General features: G+C 42.3%; 1 protein-coding gene across 1 annotated transcript in view; it reads left to right on the top strand.

Moving 5' to 3' along the window:
* The first annotated feature begins 3,488 nt into the window (after positions 1-3,488).
* The window catches only part of LOC137521605 (sulfotransferase 2B1-like), a 40,446-nt gene continuing 33,327 nt past the window's right edge, over positions 3,489-10,607 (top strand). The window contains exon 1 of the mRNA XM_068241069.1: positions 3,489-3,697. The gene's annotated coding sequence lies outside the window, so the exon portion shown is untranslated. The remainder of the gene's footprint in view (positions 3,698-10,607) is intronic.

The following is a 10,607-nucleotide window of genomic DNA, read 5'->3' as shown; positions in this document are numbered from 1 at the left end:
TGACCACAGCGGTGCCTCATGGTTACACAAGAAAAAAAGTGCTCAATAATAATAAATAATAAAGTCATCATGATTCCCTTCTTAGTGGTCACAATAATATTGAGTATATGAGGGAAATATCCCTCAAAAACAATTAAAATCAGAAACAATTAAAATCTCCCTAAATGCTGAAGATAAATAGTGTCCCTCACAAAAATGTGCTACAAATTGTATTTCATAGCAAGGTAATATTACGTCCAGGGGGGCAGTACGTCCAATACAATTCATGCTTCCCCAAAAAGTGCAAAACCACGGTCAAAAATACAACAATACATCAACCAATACAATAATAAAAAAAAAACTGCTGTGCTAATTCACATAACAATAAAGTGACAAGTGCTAATTTTCAACACAGGATTTGTGTGTAGTATGAGGTAGATACCAGATTATGCAATATGCAGTAGCAAAGTCCAATAGTGCAAAAGATTCTGTGTGTAAAGAAGTTGGCTTACCCAGATACCGGCACTAGGGAGGGACAGGAAGACAGCCCAGGTCACATGAGTCATCACTGTACCCATGGATACAGAAAGCTAGGTGGGCGGATGGAGGTTTCATTGGTGGAATACTGAGAACAGGTGAGTGAAGCAGTGCTGTGCATCTAGGGAGAGGGAGACGGGGAGTGCGAAGGAGGGGGACATTGGGGAGAGGAGCCGTCTCTTGCTGCCCTCTAATTGTTGCCACCCTGAAGCAAGTGATTCATGTTTCTTCATGGAAGAACCGCCCCTGACTCTACTGCTCACAATAATGTTTATGTTTGCAGTTTTGAAGACATCCATTATTTGGGGCTGTTTGAAAGATGAAATTGCTTATGTATTGAGCAACTCTAAGGAGAGTGTTCAATGTTAAAAGTGGATGGCCATGAGATGCTTAGAAAGGAGAGTCTCAGTCTAGGTTGCTTCAGAGGGTGCCTTCAAAGTTTGGTCTGCCCTGTCACCAGAAATTGGCGACACAGGGTATACTGTTTGTATCTTTCCCCACTCCCCCCACCGCCCACACACCACCATCAAGCTGGACTTTTAGGACTTTTTCCCTAAAGGTTTTGTTAGACATATGTACCAATGCAGATGGGCTAATTGTTGGTCATGGGTGTTGTCTTTACCCCAGAGGATGCAGTTTTGGGATTTCTAAAATGAATTCCATATTTTGATTCATCACACAACCAGACAATTTTTCATTTAATCTCAGTGTCTCTTCAGTGATCTTCTGCCCAGAAAATGTGTTGATGTATCTGGATCTTGTTTATCTATAGTTTCTTCTTTTCATTGTAGACTTGCATTTGTGTGGATGCAGTGACAATCTGTGTTCACAGACAATGTTTTTTAAAAGTGTTTGGAAGTCATGTTGGGATTTCCAATACAGAATTGAAAGGATTTAAATGTAGTGCTGCCTAAGGATCCAAGAGCCAAGATTATCAAATTATGGTTTTGTTAAAGCGGAATATAACCCTGCATTTCAACTTTGCTCTAAAACATTATTTACAGCATATTATATGCAAAAAGCATTTTTTTTTTACCAGACCAGCATTGGAAGGGTTAAACACAGAGGTTTTAAGTTCCGTGGAGAGATATGCAGACGTTCAGATAGTTACATTCTATTTAGTTATATGTATATATTTAGAAATGTTACACACTCTTTGGCTGTCCTCCAACTCCTTCTCAGTGAGAGAGATGAGTCACATTCAACACTTAGATACATTTATGTAAACAAAATGTATCTATCTGAAGTTCGGATGCGTCTGCAAAAATCTCCAGGAACTTTAAAGCCCTGTGTAACCCTTCCAATGCTGGTCTAGTAAGAAAAAAAATGCTGGTTGCATATAATATACTGTAAATAATGTTTTAGAGCAAAGTTGAAATGCAGGGTTATATTCCGCTTTAAGTATAGAAAGCCTAACAAAAGCCTCTAAATGTGCTGCCAAGCATCTTTATTGCTCTCTTAGGAGATCAGGGAGAATCCCCATTGGTCTGTTAAGAAACCAATGGGAGCCTTGGTGGCACATTTAAAAATACTTTTCTCGAAGCTTGCTTTGTATTAGTCGGGGATCGATGTGTGTACTCATGTGAGTATTGGGTATTGGTGTGGGATCATTTCCAAGGATGTTTGCACGGGATCATTGATTAAAGGTAAGTATTTGTGGTTAATTTAGAACAATATAGGACCTTTTTTCATTGTTGCATTTTTATTTAACTCTAACCCTTTTTGGAAATGGATAAGGGGTACATTAGTTGTGCTATACCCATTTTAGCTGGGGGGTTGGAATCTGGGGGTACCCCATGAATCCAACCCCCCAGCCTATACTCCCTAAACATGACCAAGTGGGCTCATTCACCACTGGTAATTTGGTAATGCCCTGTTCCAGATCACTGGATGTCATGTTGTGGCTAATGGCTATCTTTTTATCTTGAATGTTTGCACAGCCATACAAAAGTTTAATAGCTTCTTATTAGTTTTTAGGAGAGCTTTTAAAAAATTGAGAACCGAAAATAAGAAAGTTCTAAGGGTTAGTTCACGCTGGGGTGCTTCTGAAGAGCTTTGCAGCTCGTTGCTGATCACGTATGGGATCATTCTCACTGCAGCATTTTTGATTTGCATAAATCACAAACGTGCTGCATGCAGCATTTTGGGGATGATCGGGAGTGACTCTCTGGAACTGGAGTTGCAAATCGAGGCAAAATCGTGAAATTTCTTGCCGTTACTGGGCGATTAAGATTTGCTTTTGCGCTCCAAGTGGGAACCAGCTTTAAGTAGGATTGATACTATATGTTCGGATGTTTATCTCACTATGACACACGTCACCTTAGTTACCCTTTAAGATAGAAAAATTGTACTTGTCTTCATATCTGTCTGAAAACTTTTGGGAGAAGGAAATTATTTACAGATTTGTTCACCTCTTATTCATGTTTATAACACGTTTTTAGTCAAAGTTAAATTTCACTTTAATACTAAAACTTTATACAGGAACTCACTGCCACAGCTTCAGATTTTAATGTACAGTATATATGAGCCTTTCATGAAGCCCTTTGTCTGAATGAGGTTTTTTTTTCAGGACTTTGGGTGGGGGTGGTGAAATTGTGACCCTGACACACTTGGATCACATCCAACTATTGCAGTCACTACACTGACAAACACTTCTTACGAGTGCTCACAGAACATCCTGTTTATCAAAAGTATAAAAAGAAAGTTAGTAAGATTGGTGGGCTTTAAATTAGAGAAATATATATTTCTGTCTAGCGCTCATTGTTAACAATGCTACCATCTTTAATCAGTATACAATAGACCTTCGATATAAAAAGGTGTCAGGTACACAACAGGAGCTATAGGATGACAAGGCTTTGCTGTGAGGCCACCTTTTGACAGAGAGATACTACAGTCCAAGATTGTGAACTGATAGTTAAAGCGCAGGAATGCATTCAGCTGATAAAGATAATGTCTACATGCAGTATATGCAGAGAGGGAGTGTCTGTGCTTACGTCAGGCTTTCAACGAGAGGTTCGCAGCCTTGAACTGTTGTCATAAAATTCACCGTAGCACTCTAGTAAAGTCTTTCCCCATGCAAAGCTCTGCGCTTATTTGAACTATCTTTACCTTTGCTGTCATTATTTTCTTAGCAAATCCGTCATCAGAAATTCTCAATTGCTTCTGCTTTTCTGCTTTTAAGGTAAGCAACATAATAATTTCTAAACAAAAGTACTTTTTGCAGCTGTACTTGGAAAACTACACCAACTAATGCTATGATAGTAAACTGGAGGCACAGCTATGTATTGGTGCCAGACTCTTAATTGAGAAGGTAAAGTTCTCAGCACTATGACCTATGCAGTTCACTCACTTGATGCATTCTGATTTCATAATACTTTGACTTGTTGGCATTCTTTAAATGTGCACCCAGAACTAATTTGCACGGGTACTTAAAGTGACACTGATGCAAAAAAAAAAAAGAACTTTTGATATAATGAAGTGTATGTGTAGTAGGGATAATAAATAGAACATTAGTAGCAAAGAAAATAGTCTCATATTTTTATTTTCAGATATATAGCTTTTTTAAAAATAACATTGCATCATACTGTCATGTTTGCAATTTACAAACCATACACTGTATTTTAACCTATAAGACAGAGCAGAGAAAATGACCCTTTGAACTTCCCTGCAGTAAAACCTTATCTAAATCTGCCTCTTACTGTTTCTTTGATATTTATTTGCTTCAGAAAACAGCACTGTAGCCAAGTTGTGTCTGAGAGCTCAGAGAAGCTCTTTTGCATAGATAGCAGTAGAAGTTTTAACTCTTTCTGCACTGGAAACAATAAGAGACTCATATCTTTGCTAATAACGTTTTATTTCTTAGCTGTATTACACATACAATTCATTATATCATACGTTTTTTTTCACTTAAGGTTTGCTTTAAATGTTTGTCAACCAAGTGATATCATTAGCTTTAATACATAACAATAAAAGATGTTTGTTGTCATGCATTGATCACAGCTACAGACTGAGAGTTAAAAAGTTTGTGAGCTCACCCGTTGCCCGAGCATATGTTGTTCCAGACAGGCTCACACAAGGTAATGTAATTTAAATCCCTATCAGATTTAACATCTGAATTGTAACAGTTCATGCCTAAACAGCAGTTATGAGTGAAAATGCCAACTTCTTTTCACGCTAATTTTCGTGCAAATAATGTTAAATTCGATTTTCAAGCGAAAATACCATCGAAAATAAGTTTTGTTATTTTTTGTGGTTTTCACACTATTCATGGTAAAAATATTGTTTCCCATGTTTTCACGCTTTTCTTGGTAAAATATCTATCTAGCTATTTTTGAGAACATTTTCTCAAAATCGAAAATAGCATTTTCGATGCAAAAATGGTTGACGAAAATTTGCAAGCAACACCACTGAACAGGTACAAGGAACTCTGACATGAATAAAATAATTTTTTCATAGGTGTTACCTAATTACTGTTTATAATTTATATTGTTACACTGTGCAGACCATTTTTATACTAATACTGTACAAGTAAACATGTGACCTCTACAAAAAAAAATCGATCGAAAATGCATGACCATTCAATCCAGTGCAACTCTATGGGCCATCGATCTGCTGCCAGCAGATGATCTACCTAGGTTTTCTATCCAGACCGATTGAGCAAATCGATCAAAATCGGTCAGAAATCGATCAATCAGTCGATCGATCATGCTTCCTGCTGCATCGATTGCTAGCCGATTTGATCAGAGCAGTCGAATTGGCCGTCGATCGATGGCAGAAATTGACCAGTGCATGGGCCCCTTTACATCACTGTGAAAACTCTTCAAAGGGAGAGAGGGGTTCAATTACCTTTAGGCCAAAGTTTCCTTATCTAGTCTGAAATGGGAAGTTTCTGTTAATTGCATTTTGAGATAAGCTTGTTACTGTAGTTAAAAAAAACTGCACTGCACAATTCGGCACACAGACCAGGTTAAAAAAATAGAGTATATATATATATATATATATATAGCCCTATTTTAGGGGGGGAAATATATTTTTGAGGCACTAAGTAATTCTTGATTTCTTGGCATTTTTTTGGGGGGGGGATGGTACAACCCCCTTGAAAAAATTATTAGTCTTAAAATCCGTAAACAAGCCAGAAAAAAGTCGTCTGAGGCGGCCGATAAAGACTGCCTCAGCCAATAATCCGGTGTGTGTACAGTAGCCTCTGACCGCTGCCCTGCAAGCAATCCACCAGGCAAATCAACTTTGCTGAGCGACGGTGGATTCCTTTGTGCCGCCACTTGCTCTGCTTTACCATCCCCCTGCATGACGTCACTCACGTGCTGCTCCGTCTGCTCTCCATATTCCCACATAGCAACAGAACGCACTGTCAGCTGACTTTGCATATGTACAACCTGACCTAGTGATGTCGCTCAAGGGATTGGGTCCTTATCACCAATGAGTGACATCAGTCACAGGTACACGGGCCTTAAGAACTAAGAATAATGTGGATAATCAACTCAGTCAAAGAGAAAAATTTGACTTCTGTATCCCTTTAACCACTTGCCGACCGCACACTCATAACGTGCGTCGGCAAAGTGGCAGCTGCAGGACCAGCGACGCAGTACTGCGTCGCCAGCTGCAGCCTAATTAATCAGGAAGCAGCCGCTCGTACGAGCGGCTGCTTCCTGTCAAATCACGGCGGGGGGCTCCGTGAATAGCCTGCGGGCCGCCGATGGCGGCTCGCAGGCTAGATGTAGACACAAGCGGAAATAATCCGCTTTGTTTACATTTGTACGGCGCTGCTGCGCAGCAGCGCCGTAAGGCAGATCGGCGATCCCCGGCCAATCAGCGGCCGGGGATCGCCGCCATGTGACAGGGGACGTCCTGTCACTGGCTGCACAGGACGGATAGCGTCCTGTGCAGCCCGGATCTCAGGGGGGGGGGAGCAGGTAGGAGAGGGAGGGGGGAATTTCGCCGCAGAGGGGGGCTTTGAGGTGCCCCCCCCCGCCACCCACAGCAGGCAGGAGAGATCAGACCCCCCCAGCACATCATCCCCATAGGGGGGAAAAAAGGGGGGCAATCTGATCTCCCTGCCTGCACCCTGATCTGTGCTGGGGGCTGCAGAGCCCACCCAGCACAGATCACTCAAACCAGCGCTGGTCCTTAAGGGGGGGTAAAGGGTGGGTCCTCAAGTGGTTAATAAAAGTCCTGCCATAGAACCTTGAACACAGTTCAAAGATTTTCCATCGTGTCCTGAGATCCATTGAGCAGATAGAGTACATTGTTTTGTCAGCTACAGGGCTATACTTTGTGTCCTACAAAACCCTATGTCTATATCCTGAGAGCCATTGTGCAGCCTTGTTTTTGACACAAATAATAGCTCTATAGTACTGAGAAATACAGATACCAGCATGTTCTGTAAATCTTCAAGGCTACACTGTGGTTGTTCACAGCTTTCTGTAGAATAATGCTTTCATTGGTAACAGAACATGCTGGGACATTTCAACAAGTGATAAAGGTCTTGTTACTGTCAGACAAGTGTGTGACAATTTTAAGGTCACACCCCCAAAACAAACCCTTTTCCTGGAAAGGTGGAAATCCTACAAAGAGCTGACTGTCGTTTCTCACTCTTTGGGGTGTATTCACTAAACCACGTTAGCAGTGGCTTAACTAAGGAGCTTGGGGCCCCAGTGCAAGTTTTACATGGGGCCCCAAGCACTCTATTGATATGGAGCCCTAAAAAACTTACCAAGGACCGCTGCAGTGTCAGAGAGGTTTATTTAAAAGTTTGTTAAGCACAGGAGGGTTCGCAGCATGAGGGGAGAGCATTGGACACCTACATCAGCAGGGAGGGGGGCCACTCCCCCTCTCTCTCACCTTGGTCTCTCCCCTCAGCGCTCCCCCTCCAGCATTAATAGGTGGCAGCAGCGGCGGACAGGAACACAGGCATACCCCCCCCCCCCCCATGTGTTCCACAGCGGAAGTCCCATCTCTAAGTGCCACACACTACTTCCTGATAAACAGGAAGTAGCGTCAGACGTTTAGAGAGAGGAACCTCTGCCACATGGAAAGCATGGAGGTATGTCTGTGTTCCTGCCTGCCGCTGCCGCCACCTATTAATTCTGGAGGGAGTGCACTGAGGGGGGAGCCTGAGGTAAGGGGGGGAGGGGCACCCCTCCCCACCAATGTAGGTTGCCAATGCACTCCCCTCATGCTGCGACCCCTTCTGCCCCCCAAAATGACCCTGAGTGGGACCCAGAGCCCCCCCTCCCCCGTGGCTGCATAGCTTGCAGCCCATATTGTTATGCAACTGAATACACCCCTTTACAAGCGCAACTACAGCAGTGTTCTGATTCAGACCACTTCCACACCTGAAGTTACTGCAGTGCATCCACTGTCTGTCATCTGCCCACACATATCCACTGGTTTCTTGCAGGCAGTTGCAGGTGTTTAGTACAACAGTGGTGTTGCTCATTCCCCTCCATGAACATTTGAGTGAATGGCAGTCATCCACTAGATCAGAAGATCAGACAAAGTCCTCCAGCACCCAAGGCCGAGACACCAAAGTACGCCCCTCCATCCCTCCCACCCCAGCCGTCACACACTGATTGCAATTAGACTAAGAGGTACCCAAAGGCCCCCAACACTTTAATCTCTAGTTATCTGGCTTGCAGTCTCTGCCATGTATCCCATTTTCTTATTTCTCTCTGCTTCAAACACAATAGGGAAATGATAGCTGAGTGAGTTGTGCACTTCTACACTGCGCCCTGAGGCTGGAGCCTCTCTCGCCTCTGCCTTGGCCCGGCCCTGCACTAGATGTTACATGTAGTTTCCTACTTAAACGTAATTGTAACAGCACCAATGGTCAGTCGATGTGCTTGAATCGCCTTTGGAGTCACAAGTTACAAGTCCATTAACTCCATCAGATTAGCACCATCTATGGTGCTAATCTGATGGAGTTAATGGACATGTAGTTTCCTACTGCAGTGCAAGTTAAGGCTACAGCAGTGACGCAACTACAATTCATGGGTCATAAAACAAGTGTGGCCATCACAATCTTCACACCCATAACAAGTGTAGCCACAAAAACTCCTGATCTGAGGTATAGTCCCCTGTATCTGAGGAAGAGAAGGTGAGAAGTTGGGCCCCCTGCAGCTCTGGGCCCCCCTGTAAATGCAGGTACTGCTCCCCTATAGTTACACCCCGGGGCTACAGATTTCCACTGTAGCTGATTTGCAATGTGTCGCCTCACTGAATTCAGATGCGGAATTACAGCCTATTGAAATCAATGGGCTGCTTCTGAATCGTATGCAGGGAAAACGTTTTCCATACATTGCATCCCAATTCCCATAGCTCTGCATAGCTAGAGTGAATTGGATGCAAATTCAGCACGGGTGCTGCATCCAATCCATAAATGGGTGCAGAACTCTAGTGGAATCCCAGCCTCACTGCACCATGTGCTAACTTCTGAAATGCCTGTGGTTTCAAGATGTACTATTCACATCTATTACATAGCAAACAGGTGGCACTTATTGCCCAGCAAATGAATGGTTTAACCAAAAAGTAAGTGTAAAGTTTAAATGTCCATGTGAAAGAGGCTTTATTGCAGCCAGGTGAAAAGCTTCACCTCCTTAACAATCTTTATTGTTTCATTCTTCACTTGGCTGTATATGATCTGGTTATAAGCCACTGTCATTCCCAGAGACACTAACAGAGAGCAGCCCAGTAAAGACAGAAACTGTTTGATGAGTTAACCATAAACCTTTGTACAAAAAAGTAGCACTTGCTCTGCTCTCCCTGTCCTCTTTGGCTTCTTTTCTCTTTTGCGGGTGTTACACACATACAGAGGATTTGTCTGAAAACATTACTGCACAGCTCTGCAAGGTGGGTAAAGGGACATCTAAATATAAAAGGGCACAGAGGACATATTGCATTTTTGCTGGGGACACGTATGATGAACTACCTATTTACCAGATCACACATTATGGATTGTATATCTATTTGGGAGCACTTGTGACTACGTATTTGATCAGCATAAATTTTGGTTTTGTTTCTTGATTACTTGTTTACTGTAATCAATTCATATGTTGGGTATGCATCAACATATTAACCACTTTCCCCCCGCCCGTACGAATTTCTCCGTCCCTTTTTCCATCCTTTAACCCCCAGGGACGGAGAAATCCGTACTTTGCGCACTCCCGCCGCTGTCCGCGCTCCCGCTCGTAAACACGCCGCCCGCCGCTAGTAAACACGCCGCGCCCGCTCGCCCGGAGATCAATGAACGGGAAAATCCATTCCCGTTCGTTGATCTAAGCCCTGCAATGATCCGCTGCTCTCCGATGGGCAGCGCGATCATTGTGATCTTACCCAGCCTCCAAGTACTTCCTCCAAGCTTCCGGAAGGACGCTTGGAGGTCGCATTAAAACAAAAAGTTACTGTGGCCATCTTGTGGCCAAATAGCAAACTACACCCTACACATTTTTTCACATACAAATAAATTACTTTTACACAAAAAAATAACTCATTACCTCCCACACTTTTTGTAATTAAAAAAAAAATAAAAAAAATGTACAATAAAAAAAATACATAGTTACCTTAGGGACTGAACTTTTTAAATATGTATGTCAGGAGGGTACAACACTGTTACTTTATAAACTATGGGCTTGTAATTAGGGATGGACGCAAAACTGAAAAAAATGCACCTTTATTTCCAAATAAAATATTGGCGCCAAACATTGTGATAGGGACAATTTTATAACAGTTTTATAACCGGGACAAAAGGGCAAATACATTTCATGGGTTTTAATTACAGTAGCATGCATTAATTAAAAACTATAATGGCCGAAAACTGAAAAATAATTAATTTTTCCCAGATTTTTCCTATTTTCCCATTAAAACACATTTAGAATAAAATAATTCTTGGCATAATGTCCCACCTAAAGAAAGCCTAATTAGTGGTGGAAAAAACAAGATATAGATCGTTTAATTGTGATAAGTAATGATAAAGTTATAGACGAATGAATGGAAGGAGCGCTGAAAGGTGAAAATTGCTCTGGTGGTCAGGGGGTAAACCCCCTCAGTGGTGAAGTGGTTAATACCAACTCTGATTT

Source organism: Hyperolius riggenbachi, chromosome 6 (assembly GCF_040937935.1).
Source record: "Hyperolius riggenbachi isolate aHypRig1 chromosome 6, aHypRig1.pri, whole genome shotgun sequence".
Classification (NCBI taxonomy): Eukaryota; Metazoa; Chordata; class Amphibia; order Anura; family Hyperoliidae; genus Hyperolius; species Hyperolius riggenbachi.
The sequence above is the reverse complement of the archived record's forward strand: the minus strand, read 5'-3'. Positions and strand labels throughout refer to the sequence as shown.